General features: G+C 38.8%; 1 pseudogene across 1 annotated transcript in view; it reads right to left on the bottom strand.

Annotated features, from left to right (window-relative positions):
- Positions 1-1,819: 1,819 nt before the first annotated feature.
- LOC149162240 (putative methyltransferase PMT23) overlaps positions 1,820-23,881 on the bottom strand; it is a 208,881-nt pseudogene continuing 186,819 nt past the window's right edge. Inside the window, exons 4-9 of the transcript XR_016261914.1 lie at positions 20,653-20,924; positions 20,234-20,344; positions 3,898-4,069; positions 3,546-3,812; positions 2,653-2,846; positions 1,820-2,473 (exon numbers count right to left, since the gene is read on the bottom strand). The product of XR_016261914.1 is annotated as a putative methyltransferase PMT23 (transcript). The remainder of the gene's footprint in view (positions 2,474-2,652; positions 2,847-3,545; positions 3,813-3,897; positions 4,070-20,233; positions 20,345-20,652; positions 20,925-23,881) is intronic.

Raw genomic sequence — 23,881 nt, 5'->3', positions numbered from 1 at the left:
AAAGAATTATGTTGAAGACCTTAAGGGCATGTTACACTAGGTGTAATTATGTATTAGAGTCAAAGAAGACACCTCCAAGCAAAGTCAAGTATCCTCCAAGCATGTAGCACCATCAAAAGAAGCAATCCGAATTATATATGTCAAGTCGGCCTACTGTCCTCTAGTCGGCCTAAAGGAGGGACAAACCTCTATATATAGAGGTTGTCCACTCCCTCAAAAGAAAATGAAATCATCTCTAAAATCCGCGAAGTAAGGGAGCCGAGGAAAGGGTGAAAGAAGTCGAATAGAAGGAGATTGTAGTGTAGCAAAGAAGGAGAAGACAAGACCAAAGTTGTGAGAGTTGATCTAAGGGTAAAAACACAGTCACACATGCAAGAAAAGAGGCCTCTCTACGGTCATAACAACAGTAGTATATCAGCACCACCTCTCACATTGTTTGGGCTAGAAATATAGGCCTAAAGGGCCTCCCACTGAAGCGAAGAAACAAGGAAGAAAAGCGAAGGTAATATGGTTGTTCTAAAGCCTATTATAGTCACACGTGCGAGGAGAAGGAGTTTGTCTCTGTTGTCAGAAAAACCCTCCCATTACAGTCATACACGTTCGTTGGTTGGTGAAAAGAAGGGATCATCATAAGGAAAAGATCTCAGCAAAGGTACCTCTTCTAGAGTAAGTACACCAAGATCTAACAACAGTTGGAAGGAGGACGAAGTGCTAGGAAACGAAGTGCCGGAAATAAAAAGTGTTGGGGAACAAAGTGCAGAAAGGAGGAAGGACTTGACTTGTGCTTGGAGGATATTCTTGTCAAAGGTCTAGGAATTGGCATTGATCAACAAGAAGCTTCAATAAGAGAAATTTACCAAAAGGTTTTTCTCTCAAGAGAAGAGAGGTTTTGGCCCTGGCAGAGAGCCAACATCTTGTGTTCTTGTTCTTATGTTTTTGATAACAGTTTGATGAAGTACATATACATGCATTAATAAGAAGAAAAAGATTAAACTAACCAGAAAAAGTAAAACCTAAAACTTTTGAATTTAATTTATTATGAAGCATAATTATAAAAATATTAAACCGAAATAAAAATTAATGCAAAAGACAATAAAAGTACAAAGAAAAGTGAAAATGCAGCCAAAAAAAATTCCACTTAACCTTTAAATAAATGTAATAGAGATGGTACATAGAACCTTTTCATATATAAAGTTTATCATGAATCACGGTTAGTAATAGGTTAAAGTGAAGCCAAAACTAAGTCGAAAGATGATAAAGTACACAGATAAGTATGAATGTGGGTGCCTAGTACGCATTGCACGGAACTAAGCCAGCTGAATTTAATTTTTAAATCATGAGAAAATAGAGAATTTGCAAGCTATTTCCAAAGGAAACAACAATTACAACCATTTCATTAATGAATTTGATATTATAGGTGATGTGAAATTATAGATATCCGAAATAATGGAGCCCTGTTTAGACTAAGAATTCCCTGAAAACACTTATCAAGTTATGGTAGATAAAGCAATGGATGGTACCCTGTATTGGAAATGGAGTTGATTTAGTTTTAAAATTTAGTAAAAACATGTTGTGAAACAGCAAACTGTTTAAATAGCTTACTCCCCCACATCATCAGTAGTCATGTTTTCATCATGTTCACGTATCATTTTCCCCATGGTGTTGGGCACACCATTGGCCAAAACCAGGCTAGCTGTTATTGGAACGTGATATCCTGGATTGTTCTCTTCTTCTCAGCATTCTGAAACGGTACTACTGAAGCAATCTAATCAAACCACTTAACGGTGCTAAGAGACCAAAAAAATTCTTTGGAAACAAATGATCCCGAAGAAAATAATTTACTCATATTGTAGAGATACAAATGACCTCAAAATCTGATCCTAAAACAAATTCTCCCACCCCATTGTTTATGAGGAACAGAATTATTAGACAATTTTGAGGTCGACTTTGTCAATCTTCTAACTTGAAGAATAATCAATGCTCCAATATTAAGAATTGTGAAAAATATTGTTACACATGTTTAGTTTAGGCAAAGGCACAGCTTAATTGTATTTTGATAAATTTCAAAAATTGGCCGACCTGCATCATTAGTAAATCACTGAAACATCGTGATGGTTTGAATGCCTCTTTTATCAGACATGATCAGCCTCTAGATTTCCCTATTCTTGGAGCATGGCTTTATGTGCGTCGGAGGCATAATGGTCATTCCATGGTTAGTTGAAAAACGAATCTAAATCCTTAATTCCATCCCACAATCAAGCGAGGACCTTTATTTATCTCAGGACGCCAACTACCCTTCTGGGCAACAATAAGATTTTCTTCCGTCTGCGTGATTTTAATATTGGTGCGCCAATGTAAGGATTGCATGACAGGCAATAACTGCTTGACAATCATGGCAGTATCACGCATTATAACCCATCCTTGTGGCCTCAGGATTCTATCCATTTCTAAAATGGTATCAACCAAATTACACCTGCAACAAGATAAAATAATAGGTTTCACCGCCCAGCTACAGCAAGAATTACATGACAACTTCCTTGAATCCATTAGCATTCATGGGCGTTTCTTGAATTTTTCCAGAGACATATGTGTGTCAGCCTTCACTCACCTGTAAAGTAAAAGAATGTTTCAAACGGGACACAACACAATTACCTTAATGTTAAATCACTGAAGAGATGGTCTGCATGGAGGAGATCGTATGTGCGCGGATAAGTGTTGAACGATTCACACCAATCATGATAACCCCAAACAGGCCTCTATCAAATATCAAGGGTAGTGTGTCTGGCCCATCAATTGGAATGACATTCATTACCCAAACTGGTTGCTCAATAAGAGCTGCGGCAAACCTGTAACCACAAGTAAAAAACTTTTAAGAATCTTCAGCAATTGAATGTTGAAATGGACCTGAGTTATAAATATGTTTGAGCATAATTTTTCTTACGTCATCATAGCAAACATTAGTACGTAACACACCCAACTGTGATCCAAGTTTCTTTTTTATTTTTGGCTAAAATGGCATAAAGCTTTGATTAAGATCATAGGCGCAATCTTCTTTTTATTTTCACTGAAATGGTGCCATGGCGCCAAGCCTTAACCTCTGCCTTGTGGCCTATAGATAAATGTTAAGGTCCGCAGGAGAATTGTTTCTATATTGTAATGGACTACTCTGTATTAATCAGTTTCTCATAGTTTTCTTTTCATACAAAACAACATACTCCGTTGAAATTTTTGAAAAGCAAGTTTATCTAAAAACATCTAGCTTTTTTGCAACCATACTGCTGATAGTTCATTAACTAAATTTCATTAAAGTCTTGCAAAACTAGTTCTGACAGTAGGTCGAAGCAAATGTCTGCTGTATAAGAATGGGAAGCGCGTCTAACAGACTTGCCTATCATGATGCTGTAAATCTTGATTTTAATCAACAATTGACAGGGTAAGAATGTTTTCAAACTTCTATCAAGAGGCCAAGGACCCATTTATTACGAAGCTAAAGTCTACTACCATCCATGGAAATGAATTCATTGTCAAAAGGGAAATCGAATTACCCTCCAAAACCTGCTCTCATATCCATCACATTTCGGATGATTGACCAATCAATACTTAAATCATGCCAGTACAACTTTTGTACAACATCCCTCCAGTATGCTGTGTCTTTTTGGAAGCCTCTACTTGAACCATTTGTGCTTCCTAGTTTATACTTCAGCCATAATGGTTCCTTTTCAAGTCGTAATGACCAATGTGATGGCCACATAGAACCATGAACAGAACTTTCACTAGGTATCTGATGAATGCATCTTTGCAGTGGTGTATACCTGCTTTTCATAATGAAAAATGATCAAGAGATTGAATCATAAAATCAAAGTCAGAAGATTACAGTCAAGAGAAAATAAATAGTACCAGGCAGCATCGGATCTATCATCCTCTTGACATAAAGGAGGATCTTGTTGTTTCCTCTGCATATAACACGAACTTGAAGTAGGTTTCTGATAGATGGCAATTCCAACCCCTGTTTTGGCCATTGTTTTCAGAACAAGTTTCCAGCACATCGACTCTGTCAACGCCATTACAGCTATAACAGCAACAATTAATTACAACAATCAGTGTGTGTCCGCACATAGAAAGATTACGAGTAAGTTGATACTTCACTACCATTTGTCTTTGATTGAGTATCCTGCCAATCAGTATGGCTTTATTTACAAGTGATGCTTTCTTTAATGAAATACAGAGTCACATATATGATTAGCGAATAAGGAGGTTGTCAACTGCAATCAGTGACAGACACAATATCATAGATTCATGTTAACCCCAGATCTATTAAGTACGGAGAGGTATCAAATCTTGAGTTGCAAACCTCCTCATTTAGAGCGCAAAACTAGAAAAAAGATTTGCACCTCATGAGATTTGATCCATCTCGACACTTGATAGATCTAGGGTTAAGATGAATCTAATGCTTGTTCTATACATACACACACATATCATGTGCCAATTCCATGCCAAGCATGGAAAGAATTACATATCTCATTCATTTTGAGCGACACAAATAAAATGTTTTAACTATAATAATTTTTTATCTTCATCTGTTTTATATTATATGTACATAGTGTTGACATTGAAATATTTATTCAACATAGCCATTGAAATATTTTATTTATGACCAACATTTTCCATATCAAAATGTTATGTTATTATTAGTGTATTTTTAAATACACCTCTCTCATATTGAGAAGTAGAAAGCATATATCCATGAGATAGAATCTCTCTCTCTATATATATTTATATATATGATTTTTTTTGTTATTTATATTTTTTAAATGTTCCGTGTCAACTCCATATAAATATTGAAGGAATTACAAATTTCACCCATACCTTGAATTAAAAAGAATCTATCAATGGAATAAAAACACACACATGCACTCTATATATTTGATGCTAAGATATTTTACCCAGTGTGTAGATTGAAAATTTTATTTATAACCCACATTGAATTTGTTTTGTTATTCAGATTTTGTAAATGTTACAAATCAACTCCGTGTTAAGAATGGAATAAATTACACTCCCCTCAAAATGGAAAGTGAAAATATAAGAAATTTTTAAATTTCAATTACTTTGTATGTTACTTAACATAGATATTGAAATATTTTATTTGTAGTTGACATTAAAATATTTTTTGTTATTAAAATATTTTTGTTTTTAGATATCATGTGCTCCATATTGAATAGTGAAAGAATTACCCATCTCCCTCGCACTAAAAAATGAAAATCAATTATAAACTAAAATATATATATATATATATATATATATATTACTTTCAATTACTTTATTTATCCTGATAAAGTTGATATTGATAAGAAGTGTCGCTTGGGAGGTACTCCTACAACCCAGGTGGTACAGGGTTTGCGAGGAGTTGACCCACAAAAATGTGGTTTTGTGGGTTGCATACCCAAGCGGTGGGCTTTGGACCCAAAGTTGTGGGCTAAAGACCTGTTGACCACTCTGTGTCAACTACCCCATAGCAGTGCACATTTTCGCAAGAAGATTCCATCATGCTCAAGCAATGAGATCATCTGGATTTCATCATCATCATTAGGCATCATTTTGTAAAATTGTAAACCCATTCTGCAAGTTTATAATGTAAATGATCCTAGTAAGACCGCTTATATATGTAACAACCTAGGTAAGCCTACCGTTTTGATGACGATTTCTATCCTATGAGGGTTTTTGTCTCACATATTCATGTGTGTTTCTAACCATGGATGATAGGCAAAAATTTTCCCTCAAGCCTCACCCCAAAGCTAGGTGGATTTTTCCATCAAGATCTTAGGTAAGTCCTAGTGTTCTAGTCGAGTCTCTATAAAAATAATTTGGAAGTAATTGAAGCTAATTGGCTAAATTGCTTTATTACAAATTACTTGGTCTACTAGATCATATTGATTCGCAGAATGAGGTATTATAAATGAGCTATAACGAATGGATTTCCCCCCTTTGAGGGTTAAATTGTAATATCTTAATGTAAAAAATATTTTAGTGCATGGTCCCTCATATTTAAACACCATGGCGCCCCGGATGCGGGTGATCTGTAAGGCATTCACCATGATGGGACGGAGGAAGGCGGAGCATGGCTGGCACCTGTCCAGCATGCTCGCCGGACAGAAAATCAGGTGGGAGGATATCAATGCGCAGGTGATTAACATTACGGGAGTTCATCTGTTCGGTCTTGGCATTAAAACGTTGTCCAGTTACGCCTGCTCGGGAGGATTTCGGCCTGCAACAAACTTGATTGCCATAGTAATGGCGGGTGAGGATCGAGGGAATGGCACCTGCGTATTTAATAGCCTCACCTCCAGCAACATGTCACTGTGTTTCATTCTGTTTGGAACGATCCGGAGTTTTGAGAAAGACTGGGCTTGGGGAGGGTCAGGCGCCGGATGCTGTCTTCGGATAGCGCCTGAGGCAGAGCTCAAGGTGCGTAATCTCCCCTCAGCGGTTGGTGGCATACCCTGTGGTGTTCGTGGCATTCTCATTACGGGTCGAGGAATTTCCACTAACGGAGATTTCATTACTGTTGTTCGTGTTCTTCCGTCCGCTATGCCGAGACCCCGCCAGCGCATGCTTAGTCGCAGAGGCTCCGGCCAAGGCAACCCTTCGCGCCCTTCTGCTGGGTCTGGCTCCATGGGGCAAGCTCCTCATCCTCTGGGAACAGAGAGCATTCTGAGTCCAAGTCAATACTTGGACCCAAACTCTCCAGACTCTGCCAACTCGCCATCCTTTGGCTCAACTATTTTCTCGTTCAACTGCTCTCTCACTCGCCCTCGAATTACGGCTCATGTCTCTGTTCTCTTCATAGAGGAAGCCCAAGACGAGGGCGAGCCTAGTGCCACTATGCCTCACACTGAGGAAATCCAAAACCCCAGCTCTCCGAAGCCTTCTACTGATATGCATCACGGGCCGCCTCAGCCAGCCAGCGCCATCAGCATTGTGCCTGTTGCCCACGCTCAGCCGGACAGGCAGGAACCGGAAGAGGGATGGTGCAGGATAGTGGAGGAGCAACCCGACGAATAATCCTATGTGTCAGCTATCCACCAGTTTTTTGAAGCCCAGTGGAAAGGAGGAAAGGTTCTCTCTGGCTCTGTTTGTCAAACTTTCTCTATGTTCTTGTATCGGGTCTATTGTCCAGTTTCTGTTGTGGCGGGACTATTGTCTAGTGTCTGTTGTTTGTATCTCTATGTTTCCCCTGCACGGGATATCATGTTCAAACTCTCTGTTTCTGATTTAGTCATGCTCAAACGGCCTAACTCTCAGGCATGATGGCTCTCTGTGTTCAAAGGATGTAACAGTTCTCTCTTTTTGTATATAATAGATTAATCATACTTAGCAAAAAAAAAAACACCATGGCTAAAATATTAGAAGGTTGGAAAAATTATTGACCCCCTCCTAAGTTAATTAATTAAATTTTTTGGCAAAAATAAATTAAAATCCTAAACCAAAAATTTAATTAATTTTGTGTCCTTGGAAAAATAAATTCTCTGAAAGGTAAAATTCGTGGGTTCCAGAGAAATTAATTTTTGGAGGTCCCTAGCAACGGCGCCAAAAAATGTTGTTGCCTAAAGTGTACACCTAAAGCGCAATGCTCAGAGTAGGGGTTGTCACCCTGATCCCTACTCACTCCGTTCTAGCTCTCTCCTAGACAAGCTAAGGGGGGTAGTCCCTAAAGATAGATGGAAGGGGGAAAACTTGTTGAAGCAACAAGTCCTAGGAGATCAAAGGGCAAGATCACTACCTCTAGACAACTTGAATTGAGATTAATTAGCAAGTGTGTTTGTTGAATGAGCAAAGTATGTTTTAACAAGATTAAACAAATTGAGATCAATGAGACAATATTAGGATTATCAAATAGAGACCAGTGCCTAATGAACAATGCTCAAAATATATTATATCACTTGCACAAATATGAAAAGCTTCAAGTTACTAGACAAGTAGTGCTGCAAGAAGGATGTTAGTAGGATAGATCACGACAACCAGAAATATGAGCAATAAACAGTTTAAGAACAATTTGCAAGTGATTATGATTTACAAAAGAGTACAACAAGCTTGCAATTATAAAGTAAGCCCAAAATTCTAGTTATAATGATCAAATGCAAGATGAGATGCAAAATGTCAATGCAATGCTTCAATAAGAGAAATGTTATTCTACTTATGATTACCTTTAAGCCCAAAATTGCAAGATTAATGAAGCATATAATGTTAGATCTAAGACTTTTGTGATCCATAATTTAAAAAAGTCTTCCGAATTAATCACATTGTAAGGATTGGGTCGATGTTTCAAACCAACTAATATGGTTCATCCTCAGGACAAGGTGAGAAATCAATCAATCTGTGAGACTAAATAGCATGGATGCATCATTGTTCATTGTTAGCCGTTTAAAAATAGTCGTTGGTGAAATAAAATTTAGTTACAAACTCGTTGTTATTTAATAAATAATTAATAATTATCGAAAATTGTCACAATTTATTAATTTAAATAATAATAAAATCTAATAAAATTATATTATAAACTTAGGTTGACCTAGTCAATGTGAATTAAGAAAAAAACTAGTCGTTATCATGATATAATAAATAATAATAATATTAGCTTATTGGTAAGGGTTGACCTATCCGGTAGAAAACTAGCCGTTATAATAATTAATTTATATAACTAGGTTAAAAATTAGCTATATGGTAATAAATTGGTTGTTATGTAATAAATTAGTAGGTGATAATATTAAAAATAAATAAGTCATTCATCAATTCAAATAATGGAATCCAAGAATGATTTATAATATTATTAGTTGGTTATGATCTATGTTGCAGGAAACGTGTCATAGAGGTCCGTTTCCGTACGGAAATGGGTACGAAACGCGGTAACACGTTTGGTACGGCCGTGAAACGTGTTTCCAGCCGTACTACCACGTTTCCCGAAACATAAACGTGGCTAGTACAGCCGGAAACGCGTTTCAGGGCCGTACGACCCACGTTTCCTCATTAACTTGTGTTTTAAAAAAAAAATAAAAAAATAAAATTGTTTTTTAATTTACTTTTAGGGTATGTTAGTGACTTCTAGATGTGTGTCTAGAGTTATAAAAGTGAATTTTTGCCCTAGTGTTGATATGCAGTTCATCAGGAAGTTTGAGGCATATGCAATTCATGGTAATGTTAAATTCTTAAAGTAAAAGTGATATTCTCCTTTTACTTATATTTTTAACATTACCATGAAATGACTCAGGATGTTTGAGAGTGGTTTCGCCCTCATTGGATTTCATATGGAGAAAGTAGAATTTTAGATCTCACTCAAAATCCAGCAGACTTATTTGTTTTTCAGGATTTCAGGATTGGGGGGATTGCAATGTTTCCATTGGATTTTATCATGTACTAAGGTATGGAACTTGTATTTAATCAAGAGAATCAAGCCCTCTATGCAGGGGAAACTCCCAATAATCAAGATCATGTAGGGTACTAGGGTATGAAACGTGTATTTAATCAAGAGCACTAAGGTTGTTCGACTATGTAGGAGGAGACTCCTAATACAACAGTGGTCCTTCTAAAGAATGGGATGTGGATGCAGAAAATCCTGATTTGGATCTCTTTTGTGCAGCCTTATAGTCTTTATTGTACTTGCAGCCTCATATATTAATATAAATAAAGGCTGATTTTGAGATTTGGATATATAATAAACGTTGCTTTTGGATATTCCGATATTTTTATTTTCATTATGTGATCATTCATGAGTAAATGTGATGTAAATTAAATCTTAAGGTTTAAGTGTAATAAATTATAATGTATCATTTATGCTTTATGATTGCACATATATATATATATATATATATATATATATATATATATATATATATATATATATATTCGCGTTTCCCCGTTTCCAAAATTTGGGGAGGTCGCGTTTCGTATCGCTTCTCGTTTCGGAAACTCGTACCCGTTTCCCCGTTTCGTGCAACTTAGGTTATGATATAATAAATTGGTTACTAGTATTATTAAATTAATTAATATAAGGTTCAAAAATGTATAATACCATGACCTAAACTAAAATTTTATTAAGAATATATGGTTTAAACTTCATTTGATTTTGATATATTTTATCACATAATAATTACCAAAACCTCAATAAGGATTTTAAGCTAGAGGAAAGCTCACCTCATTGAGAGGAGGAAAGCAAAGAAGGTATAACCAACAGTAGGAGGAGGGCAAATAAATCTAAGAGGGAAAAAATATGAAGCCACAAAAGGATAGGGGTGAGGAGAGGGTGGAGGAGTTAAGAAGCGAGAGTTGGAATCCAGCGTTTACTTAATTTCCAGCCATCATCCCTATTAAGGTTTTTGGCATGCCTCAATTGCTTCCCTGAGTTTCCGGTGGTGGAAATAACCAATTTTAGCAATGACCTTTGATTCTTCAATGCAGACATGGTGTTTTGATTTCTTAGCATGTTTTGCAAGGGCAGATGTGCAGGAGCGATTGTGTCTGATGTCAGCAGCATGCTCACTGATCCTTTGCTTAATAGACCTACCAGTTTCTCCAATGTAGGGGATACCACAGGAGCAGGGAATGAGGTAGACCCCTTTTGAGTCCTTTGGGTCAATAGGGTCCTTAATCGATCTAAGAGAATTCTTAATGGTCTTGAGAGGTTTGAAGGAAGAAGAGACATTAGTCTTCTTAAGAATATGGGAATCCTATCAGTGGTTCCTTGGATATACGGGAGAAAAACCTTAGAGATAGGATCAGCAAGGGCGGGTTTAACCCTCGGCTCTTTGCTAGCTCTGTGGAAGGCCTTGAGGCTATGGGATCTGCTGTACCCATTATTTTCAAAAACCTCAAGAAGATGAGATTTCTCTTGATCAAGGTGGTCATCATCGGAGATTCTTAGAGCACGGGTAGTGAGAGTGCTGAGAACCCCGAATTTCTAAGCAAGGAAATGATGAGAATTGGCATGGAGGTACTGTTCTGTGTGAGTCTTCTTTCGAAAAACTTGGTGACAGACGGAACCATCCTCCCTCCTAGAAAGGAGGATGTCAAGAAAGGGAAGGCGACCATTCTCCTCAACTTCCATGGTGAACTTGATGGAATCTGATTGAGAATTCAGGTGCTTGAGAAACAGATCTAGTTTCTCTCGTCCATGAGGCCAAATGACACAAGTGTCATCGACGAACCTCTTCCATTTTTTAGGACAGAATTTGGCGGAAGCAAGGGCCTTGGTCTCAAAATCTTCCATGAACAAGTTTGCGACAATGGGGGAGAGAGGGGAGCCCATCGCAAGTGTCCCTTGATATTTTGATTCAATATTAATTTTTATTATTATATAAATTATATAATTAAAAAATAAAAATAAATTTTTATTTTTTTTATTATATAATATTACCGCTCCCAATTAGTCGTTTCCTGTAAATTTTTGGGAAACCTCTAGCCGTTCTAGACAATGGTACCCAAGTTCCCAACATTCCCTCATTCCAGAATTATAACCCATTTGTTTTGCAGCACTTAAGGTTTTATATTTTGTGTATATATTTGGGGTTTGGCATTCTTTGACTCATTTGTGCAGGTGGACTTCAATTTGATCAAGAGAATTTTATTGGGGTTTTGAAGCAGATCTAGGCCTAGGAATGCAAGATCTAGCTTCCAATCATTCATCCAAGCTCAATGTCCAACATTTTTACAGTAAATTTGTGGAAAAAAATTGTTTGCAAGGTTTCAAAATTTCTTAGGACTCCAAGGCCTAGTCGTCCTCCCCTTCTAGCCTGGTTGTGAGGCTTAGTGGCCTCCTAGGGCCCTCGACCCCCTATTTCCCTTGGTCACAACCCTTTTAGGGCTTTTCGTGGCCCCTAAAGGCCCTCGACACCCCTATAAACCCTAGCCGCAGGCTTAGAGCGGCCTCAACCCCCCTCTAGGGCAGTCGTCTAGCCCTCTATGGGTCTGGCCTCCTCCCTCTTGCTTGGTCGCAACGTTGAGCTTCCCTTAGGAACCCTCGGCCTCCCTTTTTCCTTAGTCGCAAGCCTTCTAGGGCCTCACCTTGCCCATCATCAACCTTTCTAGGCTTGACATCAGCCCTAAGGGGCTTCCTCTCCCTTGTCATAGCCTTCTCAGGCCTCTTCTCCTACTGATTTTCCATTGTTTTCCTCCTCTAGCCCTGGTTTGGAGTTTTCCTAGCCCTAACCTCTCTTCCTACCCCTCATTTAGCCATTGTTCAGTCCTCTCTGGTTTTGACACTGTTTGAGTGGGCTAACATTGTCGTTTTGCAGCAATATTAAAGCTAACTTGGTGGTTGCAGGTAGCCAAGCTCATTGGAAGTCAAACTAGTGACTACGCCTTTAGGCCTCTTGCTTTGCCTGTCTTCCCCTCATTATCTTCTCTATTTTGCTACAGCCATTGATGCATGTTGAAATTCCTGAGTCTATCTGTTAGGAATTTATTCTGTATTCTGTTGGTTTATTTCTCCTACTTTGTCTAAATCCGAACAAGTTATTTAATACAGTTAAATATCGAAATAAACACAATACAATCACAACATCTACAGATCATCAACTGAAAGAAAACAAGCACACAAGTGACACCGTTATATTTGGACCAATGTCCCCAGAAAAACCCAATGCGGAAAAACCGGTGCAGCTATTTAGAGGGTTATATTATTAAGCAGTCCATCTAAGTACAACTGGGAGCCTAATATGGCTCACCAGACAAAGAAAAATACACGGCAGCAATACCTCTATATTCGGAAACAGGTATTCAGAAAACGTGTCCCATGAAACCCTCTCCAGCACAACTGAAGCTCAATGCTGGCCCTTCTAGCCTCTGCGTCAACCTCCTGCTGACCTGCGTCGACCCCAAGACCCTTTGTGTCAGCCCTCTGAGGCACTACGCAACCTCTGGGAGCCTCTGCGTCACTCCCTCTGCCCTCTACGTGGATGAAGCAATCTCTCTGGACTCTGCACTGCCTCTGTTGGGCTCTACATAGCTTGGACTGGTTGTTTCTCTCGCCCTCTCTGCTTCTGCACTGGTCTCCCAGTATTGTCCCTACCTCTCTGCCTCATACTCACTGCCCCTCACTGCTGATCATTGATTCAACTTTGCTTAGCAACCCCGCTTTAGCAAAATGAATGACTGATCACTCTGGTGTGTTCTCCAACTGACCCTCAAGCCTCTTCTTATACTTTTCTCGTTGGTCCATCAACGACCAAGATTAAATTTCTAATCAACGGCTAAGATTAGATTTGACTTGATCCATGACTTTTGGACCCTTCTAACCCAGTTTTATATTAATACCCATTAATATTTTAATTTTCCTAAGTTTAGACTTAGGAGCTCCATTAAAAATATTAATTATTTCAATATCTCTTAAACCGGGTACAATCTGTCCAAACTATTTCTGAGACTTGGAGATCACATGTGCTTTAGCCTCTCCACCAATTTTCATGACTAGAGCACATCCGATGCTAACCCAAATCAACACTCTCTCTTAGCGAGGATTGTGCTCTAGTAATACTCCTCACTGAGCATTACCCTGATCATCCAACACCGATCCCTGTGTTGATGTTAGGCCTCCCCGCCCAACATCCTCTGCACTGTTGCATCATGTACTGTTGCCCATGGCCCTACCACTACCACTGTTGCATCTGTACGGCAACTCCCTCTGCATCTGTGCTATTGCTGGTCCATTCTCCCAGCACTACATCCCCCTCTCATCATGCCGCATCGTGCTACTGCACTGCAATTCAGTTACTGAGAAGTCAGTAACTGATTCACCCAACTTTGACATCCCTGTCAAGCTAGAGACTCTCTCAATGTTGAAGCTCCCTCTGCCGCTAACAAGTGCTCCCTCTACTGACCTCTGCGTTGTTGCAACAACTCCCTACATCTCGCACCATTGCACACCTCTCAGTGCCATCCTGCACTGGCACAACACTCCCGTGTCTCTCGCACTGTTCCAGCCTGCTAGTCTCGTGTTGTTTGGGGACTCCTACACTATATCACTCTCTATCGCTTCATCCGCATCCGTCTCTACCTACATCCGCCAGTCCTACTACACTCCTCTTCGGGGCTCCCGTAGCAAGGTATAATCCAAGTGTTTGGGTACCTCAAGGATCCTACCCCTCATCACCTATAGTCCTCCTGACTACAACTCGATGTCTCCCCACTTCTTCTCAAGTGGTACATGAGCACTCATGGCACAATCGTCATCCTCCTCGACTTCTTTCTCCGCCCTCACTGGCGCTACCTTGGACTCAGAAGCCTCTCCCTTGTTCTTCTTCCTCGGACACTGGTTCGCAAAATGACCCAGTTCCCCACAATGGAAGCACTTGACCTTGGAGAGGTCCTTCTTCTTCCTCTTCTCCTACTTTCCTGCAGATGCTAGAGCCACATCCTCTTCTTCCTCCTTCTTGATCCTAACCCCTTTGCCGCTACTCCCCACCTTGGTCAGCTGTCTGATCTCTTCTTGACGAAGAGTCGCCCACAGTTCTTCCCAATCTGGAAGCTTCATCCTGCCCAGTATGCTCTGGACAAATACCTCCCAAACCTCGGAAACTGCATTCAATGCAGTGCTCACCATCAATTCCTCATCCAGCATGGCCCCTATGGAAGTTAGTTGGTCACGGATCTCCTTCAACCGACCGAGGAAGACATCTATCTTTTCTCCCTTTTGCATCTAGTATGCCCTTAGTTGATTTTCCAGGAGAATCTTCCTCTACACTGAAATATGTTGGTACAATGTCTTCAAAGTGTCCCACATCTCCTTTGTCGTTTCCTTCTCGGCAATTTGTGGTACCACATGATCCTAGAACCCATCAAAGATGATGCACTTTGCCTTATCCATTGCCTCCTCATACCTATCATTCACTACCGGGTCAACTCGGATAGCCATCATTCTCAAGGTGAAGCCCCTGATGCGATGTCTGTCTAGAATGGACAAGATCCTGGCCTTCCAGACCACAAAGTTGGATGCTCTGTCCAACCTATCCTGATCTCTCAGCCCATTCACGGCCATCTCGCTACTCTTTTGTCGACTCCTCTGAGTCTCTCTACTTTCCTCCTAGAAGTTCTTGGTTCGACTCCTCCTAAGTCTCTCTACTTCCCATCTGGAAGTTCTCCTCTGGACTCCCTCTGAGTCTCGATTTCCCTCCTGGAAATCCTTCTGCCAACGTCGATTTGCCCCACTCCGATCGTTTGTGCAACTGCACCACTGATCCGAATTCCTTGGCTAGAAATCCGCCACGGCAGCAACTCCCTCCACCTTGGTCTTGCCCTATTAGGTATTGTTCTAACTACAATACCCCACCAGCTTCGTTCCACAAATTACCCACAGCCTCCTATGCCCCAGCAACTGAAGGATTGAGCTACTTGGCTCTACGCAATCCCAGCACCGACAAATCAGCTCCCCCAGCCAACTGCGCCGGCCTTCCTAGCCTCTACGTGAGCCTAATTCTGCCTCCCTTAGCCTCTACGCTGCCTTTCTCTGGCCCAAAATGATGACGCAGTCCCTCTGCGTCACTTCTTCCTCTGTCGCCTTCTGCAAGGATCAGCTCTGTCACTCAGGACAGCTGAATCTGTTGCAAATGCTCTGCTTGGCTGACGCCTTTAGTTATCCTGTGATCTACAACCACGCTCTGATACCATGTTGAAATTCCTAAGTCTATCCGTTAGGAATTTATTCTGTATTCTGTTGATTTATTTCTCCTACTTGTCTTGAAGTTATTTAATACAGTTAAATATCGAAATAAACACAATACAGTCACAACATTTACAGATCATCAACTGAAAGAAAACAAGCACACAAGTGACAATGTTATTTTTGGACCAATGTCCCTGAAAAAAACCCAATGTGGGAAAACCAGTGCAGCTATTCAGAGGGTTATATTATTAAGTAGTCTATCTGAGTACAACTAGGTGCCTAATCTAGTTCACCCAACAAAGAAAAATACACGGCAGCAATACCTCTATATTCGGAAACAGGTATTCAAAAAACTTGTCCCACGAAACCCTCTCCAGCACAATTGAAGCTCAGTGTTGGCCCTTATGGCCTCTGCGTCAGCCTCCAGCTGACCTGCGTCAGCCCCAGGACCCTCTGCATCAGCCCTCTAAGGCACTGCGCAACCTTTGGGAGCCTCTGCCTCACTCCCTCTGCCCTCTGCGTGGATGACGCAGTCTCTCTGGGCTCTGCGCTATCTCTGTTGGGCTCCGCGTAGCCTGGACTAGCTGTTGCTCTCGCTCTCTTTGCTTCTGCGCTAGTCTCCCAGTATTGTCACTGCCTCTCTGCCTCGTACTCACTGGCCTTCACTGTTGATCACTGATTCAACTTTGCTTAGCAACCCCGCTCTAGCAAAACGAATGACTAATCACTCTGGTGTGTTCTCCAACTAACCCTCAAGCCTCTTCTTATACTTTCCCGTTGGTCCATCAACGACTGAGATTAAATCTCTAATCAACGACTAAGATTAGATTTGGCTTGATCCATGACTTTTGGATCCTTCTAACCCAGTTTTATATTAATACCCATTAACATTTTAATTTTCCTAGGTTTAGACTTAGGAACTCCATTAAAAATATTAATTATTTTAATATCTCCCAAACCGGGTACAATTTGTCCAAACCATTTGTGGATCTTAGAGATCTCATGTGCTTTAGCCTCTCCACTAATTTTCATGGCTAGAGCGCATCCGATGCTACCCCAAATCAACAATGCAGTCATATAAATCAAATAAAAACAATTAAAATTGACCAAGATCATCTAATAATCACTTAACTTAATTGGTTAATCATTGGAGCTTATTTGGCATTGATAATTTGACATCTTGTTGGTTTATGAAGGACTGAATCATTAATTTTCTGAGTTATTACAAGTCTGATATATGTTATTTTGAGGTCTGATCTGAACATTAAAAGTTTGATCTATAGCTTCTAAGCAGTCTCATAATCAATTGGATATCATTGGAAGTTTAATGCATTGATTTTCTAGCTTATATTTGACATCTTGCATTGTTTCTTGACTGCTGATATAAATTTGCAGACCTCTGAAAACAAGGTTGCAGCAGTAATAAATCACATATAAGTCTCTAAAATTGGCTAAGGAACTCTTATAATTCATAATCATTTATGGTTGAAGTGATTTGGACTTAAAATTTGGTCATTGGCATCTATTTGCACTCTTGCATTCACACACATAAGTGCTCTAATCAAGTTGATAAGTGTTTAATGAGATTGAGTGGCATTGTGATTAATGATCTTGTTTCTCATAGCTATTGTAATCATTCGATAATTGGATAAATTGGATATCTCTTGTGGATGGTATTTTAATCATAGTTGTGATAAGAAATCTGAATTTCTCTCTCTTATGTATCTAATTGGCATATTGATGATTCATTGATTATAATCTTGAAGATTGCTAATTGTCTTGAAAAACATTGATCTTATCTTGTTTATCACTTGAGCAATTATCTATTGTTATTACCGGTAACATTTTCTGGCACCGTTAAGTTTGAGCACTTTCTCTTGTGGTTGAGATTGTCATTCATCTATTGTTTAAGTACTTCATTGTTCATAATTGAAGATCATTGTAATTGAGTACTTAAAAACCTTAATAATCTCACCTTAAGAGCACTCAGATCTTGCATTTGCATCTTAGGACTAGTCTCTTGCATTAATTAATTAACTTCCAAGCATAAGCTTGGTCGATAGAGAGATAGGCCCACCTTTCTCATCTAGCTTGAGGAGTCTAGCACCTCTTTAGTGGTTAACACGGTGACCTTGCAGTTGTCAGAGCCACAGTCTCTGCAGCACCGGAGGCATCAGGTGGTTAGAACCCAAGGGGAGGGATCGTTAATCAAGCCCTAGCTTGCTTCCCCTTGGTTTGTCTTTCACAACTTACTCTACGAACTAGCTTCAAAACAGTTAAGACGAAGGATATACTTAGATAGGAATATAACTCAAAAATAACCAAGACTTTGCATCTCACCTAGATTGTAGGATTTGCATTTCATATAAGATAGTGAAGCATTCTTAAGCAACAATTGTTCATCCGGTGACTTGGTAAATAATTTGTCTTAAGCAAGTAATTGACTCCATTTAAGGCACTGGTCTTCCCCAATAATCTAATCAAATCATTTAACTTGCTAATTCAACCAATTTGCTAGGCCATTCAGTTGTGTCTCTCAGACTTGTTGGTTTCCAACAAGTTTCTCATCTTCACATGTCATAGGGACTACCCCCCATAATTTGTTGTAGGGAGACAGCTAGAATGAACAGGGCGGGGACTAGAGTGACAGCCCCCCCCCCCCCTGAGCGTTGTCGCATCTTGCTTGTACAGTTTAGGAGACAACAAAGTCAACCAATAGAGAGGGACTAAAAGTCTAAAACCTCTCATGAGCAGTTTGACCCACTCATTTATCTATTAGAAAATAGTTGTTATGTCTATGTGGCATCACCATCAATATTTTATTATTTTCTCCCTAGTTAGAAAAATATAGTTATTTTATTTCAAGAGGGTTTGGCTCTTCTTCTATATAAAGAGACCCCCTCTCGTTTGTAATGGTAGTTGAAGCAACGAGTACTTGAGCTCTTGGTATACTCTGCATTTGTAATTTTTCTTGGAGAAAGTGGATGATTTAAAAAGATACCATAGAGAATGAGAATGCTTTCTACTTTGTAAGCTCATGGATGCTACTTATTTCTTCATCAACGAGTATTAGGCAATGAAATCTGGGTAATATTGTTTCATCTATAACCATTTGTCATTTGAAATGGATATTGTTAAGGCATTTCTCCCTATATATGGTGAAAAGCACACTTGAACATTTCTTGATAGATTCATAACTTCATAGCCTATGATCTTGTCCACATTAGCAAATATCAATGTATGAAACTTTTTGGGTGTCTCAAAAGAACAAGAGGGGTTATTCAGCTTGTAATATATAGCCATAATCACCCTTGTAGCCCCAAGAGAGCCACCCGCCAGAAGGATATTGTAGAATCCCATGCACCCGATGGATGTATAGGGCACTGATACCACCTTACAGCCACATAAAACTCGTTTTAAACCCATCTTTTATGTGTTCTACAGATCTGGAAATTCTATAGGAAAATTTAAATTCAAATCCATCCTAAAAGTCTGTCTTCTTTCCTCATTTTGCATCAAACAAACCAGACTATTTTGGTTGTATAAACCTGCTTCATAACTCAATTGGGAACAGCTTTAAAATGGCAGGTTTATGCATTGTTGAATGGTACTTTATTGCTGGAAATTACATTGAAGATAGTAGCTATTTATACCAGCTGCAATGTACTTGTCAGATACGGTAAAAAGGGGATCCATTTAAGCTTGAAATATCATGGTATTCACACTTGTAATCAGGTCAGAATTGAGAAGTTTGCTACAGCAGTTAGCAACACACTATAAAAGCCCTATAATTACATGATTCTTTGCCCAACATAATTATGAACAGCCATTTAATGCTGTTGGTTAAAATATGAAAACTCATTATAATTTACTTGAATTCTGTATTAGAAATCAGATCAAAACATATGCTGTTGTACTCGTATGGTTGCAATACGTCATAAGGATTGAGTTCGAAAGTATACAACGTGTTCCTAATTAAGCTGATATCCTTTTACTCAATCACCACCAAGCTATTAGCAAGACTAAAACATATAGAAAGATGATCATAGGAAATTCCCCTTAGAGGTGATCTTTGATCATGATAGTGTGTGAGAAGATAAAACCAAGGTAACAGCGGTGAATCCTCCAAGTTCCATAAATTTGTCACCATGTGAAGACCTTGCACAATTAAGTGGCCAATTTTGTGGTAACACAAGGCTCATAGAGACTTAAGAATCAGATTCATATAATTTGAAAACTGTCCTCTTTATTTTGGCCCCCAGTCATCAAATTCTGTCCATGTGACCTTGTGCTTAAGTTAAAAGGGATCCTAGGAAGACATTCCCCGAACAAAACTTCTTTTTCTTCTTCTTAACAAAAGTCCAAATGGGACTTGACTCATACATTTCTTTTGACTCAAAATAATTTCCTTTTGACTCTTTTTGACTCTATAAGCATGAAGAACATGCTTTGACCAAAATAAAATAATAATAACGAATATAATAATAAATATATCAATGGCATTGTGAAGACTGACACTAGTTACATTTTCCAACAGAATAAGCAGCAAATAAAAATTTAATATCAGGGAAAATGTTATGGAAGTCAAACCTGTCCATACATCACGATGTGCTTGGTCATCCCGATAAACTGGAGTTGCAGACCATATAAAATATCCTCCCGGTCTAAGAATTCTGTTGATCTCTAGTAAAGGTTTTCCACCTGCAAATGAGCCTCAACTCCTGTTTAGCAATCCAAAGATGGTTCAAATATCAACCAACATAAATTGTTGCATTTGAAGAAAATAGTCACTTCAAAGTTTTATAAAACTAGATGGAAGTATTTTGGGTCAAATGAATATCTGATTGATAGGCCTGACAAGGTTATGAAATAAATACATTTTGAAGAAACCAACCTTTGCATTACAGGATGCATAAAAAATCCTAATGAATTTGTTGATTTTCACTAGCAAGAACAATGTCATGTAAAGGTACTCAAAACCATCAATATCAAAACGAATGCATGCATACCATCTCCATGCCAGTGCACCCTACATCTTGCACAATGTACCACATCATATACATTGCTTTGGGAATACGAGCCTTTGCGTGCCAATAACCCCTAAAATTGCTGGAATGCCCCGCTCAAGAGCAAGCTGAATCTGTGCTTCATGTTCATCCTTGGGAGCAACTGACATTGTTAGGACACCTTTGTCAAAAAGGTACCCACCAAAACTAGCCACACCACATCCCACATCAAGCACAACCCTTGTACGTGTTCCCCATGCAACATTCGGAAAGACCTGCTTTACAAATAGATATTCAATAGTTAAATCCACCGAATATTTCACCAAGAAATTGGGAAAGTATCCTCTATGAAGAATGCCATCAGCATTCCTTCGTATAGTAATGCCATTGCTGCAGATAATTTACTAACAACTGTTTTTTCTAGACAATTAAGGAAATAAGAAACAGTTCCATTTTCTAAAAATCTCATTTGCAATACATGTCCAATTCCATCTTTATCATAAAGCCTTGACACAATTAATCATTAAAAAACAAAATTATACCATTTATAATTTCATCAACTTGTTTGATACAGAAATAGCATTGATCTATCTTAACATCAAGTTTATTAAGCATCAAGAAGGATATAATAAACAGATGCACAAACCTCTCTCTGCTTAAGATATTTGGCATTAAGATGGATCTATACTAGTTTATTTACTTCGATTTTTATTTGTTTTACATCAGTTCCTTTGTTTCACATTAGATATCAGACATCTACTTTTTTCCATTTTAAATTATTACTGTTACATGCATTACAAATTATTATGTATTTCTTCCACCCATGTTGTAAAATGCACCTTCGTTCTCTCAATGTTGATGTTTGTAGCTCAGGCAGGTACTTCTGCACAGGCCTAAGTGTCTAGGCATGCAAAAGTCGCCCAAAGTCTCCTTAGGACACTTGCTCAAGTGTGAGCAAGTTACTAATGTAACGTAGCCTAAGTTTAAACTAAGGAAAATCACATATTAATTATGTCGGCTAATCGATTTAAGAAACTTGGGAAAAGTAAAGTAATTGTGTCCTAAACTCAGTCATTGATCTAAACTGAAGCAAGAACTAATCTCAATCGTCAATCTATTGAAAATTGATGTTCTATGCTGAAACAATTACTTAAAATGAAACTTCTTCCAGCTGCAATATCAGTTAAGCAATTGTAGATAGAACATACACCATATAAACCATATGCAAAATAGAAGACAGCCAAGAACACAATGAGACACAGAGAATTTAGGTCCAATGACCAGGGCAAAACCCACAAGGGGAAAACCCAACCAGATTCTTCTTCTATTAGAAATCAATTGTTCAGCAGAGAAACAAAATACAATGAGATATCAAGAGAATGAAGAAGTTCACCCAAATCTGAACTAGTTGTAGCAAGAAGATCTTTGATAGCAGCAGTTGTTGCAAACACTGAATCAATTTGGCTCACCAAGTTCTGCTTTTACTCTCCAAGTTTCTCTCTCACTCTCTCAATCCTTCTCTAGCCTCTCCATCTCTTTCACAAGTTCAAAGTCTCTTTTCACAATGCACAAGTATGTAGTGAAGATGAGAGGCACATATATAGGAGGAGCAAGGAGTTCGAGCCATCAAGGAGGAGTAACTTGCATGCCTTGAGGGAGAGTTACATATGCCGTTTAGGGAGACAAGCATGCCTTTGTAACTCATGCCATTAAAGAGATATGCTTGCCTTTGTAACTCATGCCATAAAGAGGAATATGCATGCCTTGAAAGAGAGAGTGTAGCATATGCATTGAAGAATGTGTAAGAGGAATCTTTTATGACGAGTCTTTAATGCACGTAGGAGAGTGTAAGAGGAGTGCAACGAATCAATTAAGAGGGAGAGAGGGTAATGCATCATTAAGTGAGAGTGGGAGGTATGAGTGCCATCAAGGAAAGAGAGAGGTGCGAAGTGGCATGATTAAGTGCGAAAGATGACATGCATTTCCTTTTTAATAATGTTATTATAGTATCATAAGGATAATAATAATACTATTAATGATTTAAGTAAAGATTGAGAAATTAAGATTGATTAAGGATAAGTTAAGTGATTTTCCATCATTTATACTTGATTACCAATTGAAGCAAGGTGATTTACTTTTTTTGAAAATTCATGCTTGAAATGATATACATGACCAATGTTGCACAAAGTGCCCCCCCCCCCGGTTCCAAGCCCGGAAGCGCGTCCCGTGCGGAAGCGTCTAGGAAGCTTCAGCGAAAGCGCGCTTCCCCTGATTTTGCTGCTTCTTGGAATTTTCCGAAGTGTGGCTCGGAAGCGCGCTTCGTACGGCGCTTCGGAGGGCAAAGCGTACACTTCTCGTACGATTCCGGAAAAGGGTTTAGAAAATCGTTTTTTTTTCAATATTTTTTTTAATTTTAGGTGAGTTTGCTTGTTGGGAGTGGGTCCACCTTGGGTTAGGGTGAGGAATGAAGGCAAAAAAAATATAAAAAAAATATAAATATAGCAGATGCTCCCTCATGGTAATGTTAAATTCTTAAAGTAAAAGTGACATTCTCCTTTATTTTTCATTTTCATCCTTTTACTTAACTTTTTAACATTACCATGAAATGACTCAGGATGTTTGAGAGTGGTTCTAGCCTCATTGGACTTCATATGGAGAAAATAGAATTTCATATCCTATTCAAAATTCAGCAGACTTAACAGTTTTCAGGAATTTAGGATCAATGGGATTGTGGCATTTCATTAGATTATATCAAGTATGAAGGTATGCGATTAGCATTTAATCAAGAGCACCAAGCCCTATATGTACCCTAGTGTTGGTGGTGTTAATTGTTGAACTCCTTTGTCACGCGGCACGCCCTTAGCAAAAAATTACCTTTCAATCAAGTCAAAATCATCGATCAAGCATGTTAAGCTTTTTCTACCATATTTTAAGTCTTGAATTAGGTAGTTTGATCAAAATTGGGCAATGTTGACTAATATCCCTAGACAATCGAGGTAGAGGCAAAGGCTAGACAAGAGGAGAAGAATCTAGATTCTAGATGGTTGATGCATCTAAATGGTTGATGCTCAAATAATTAATCATTAATGTACAATGGATGTTATATCTATATTGATTTATGCAAAAATATGCATGTTTTCATGTCTTCTACAACTAATTTGGTATTTGAGATGTTTGTTTTGAGTATAAGTGCAAAAAATTATAAATATATATATATAGCAGACGCTTCGCT

Source organism: Pinus tabuliformis, chromosome 5_2 (assembly GCF_031772625.1).
Source record: "Pinus tabuliformis cultivar Carrire ecotype Pingquan chromosome 5_2, CPIR1, whole genome shotgun sequence".
Lineage (NCBI taxonomy): Eukaryota > Viridiplantae > Streptophyta > Pinopsida > Pinales > Pinaceae > Pinus > Pinus tabuliformis.
The sequence above is the reverse complement of the archived record's forward strand: the minus strand, read 5'-3'. Positions and strand labels throughout refer to the sequence as shown.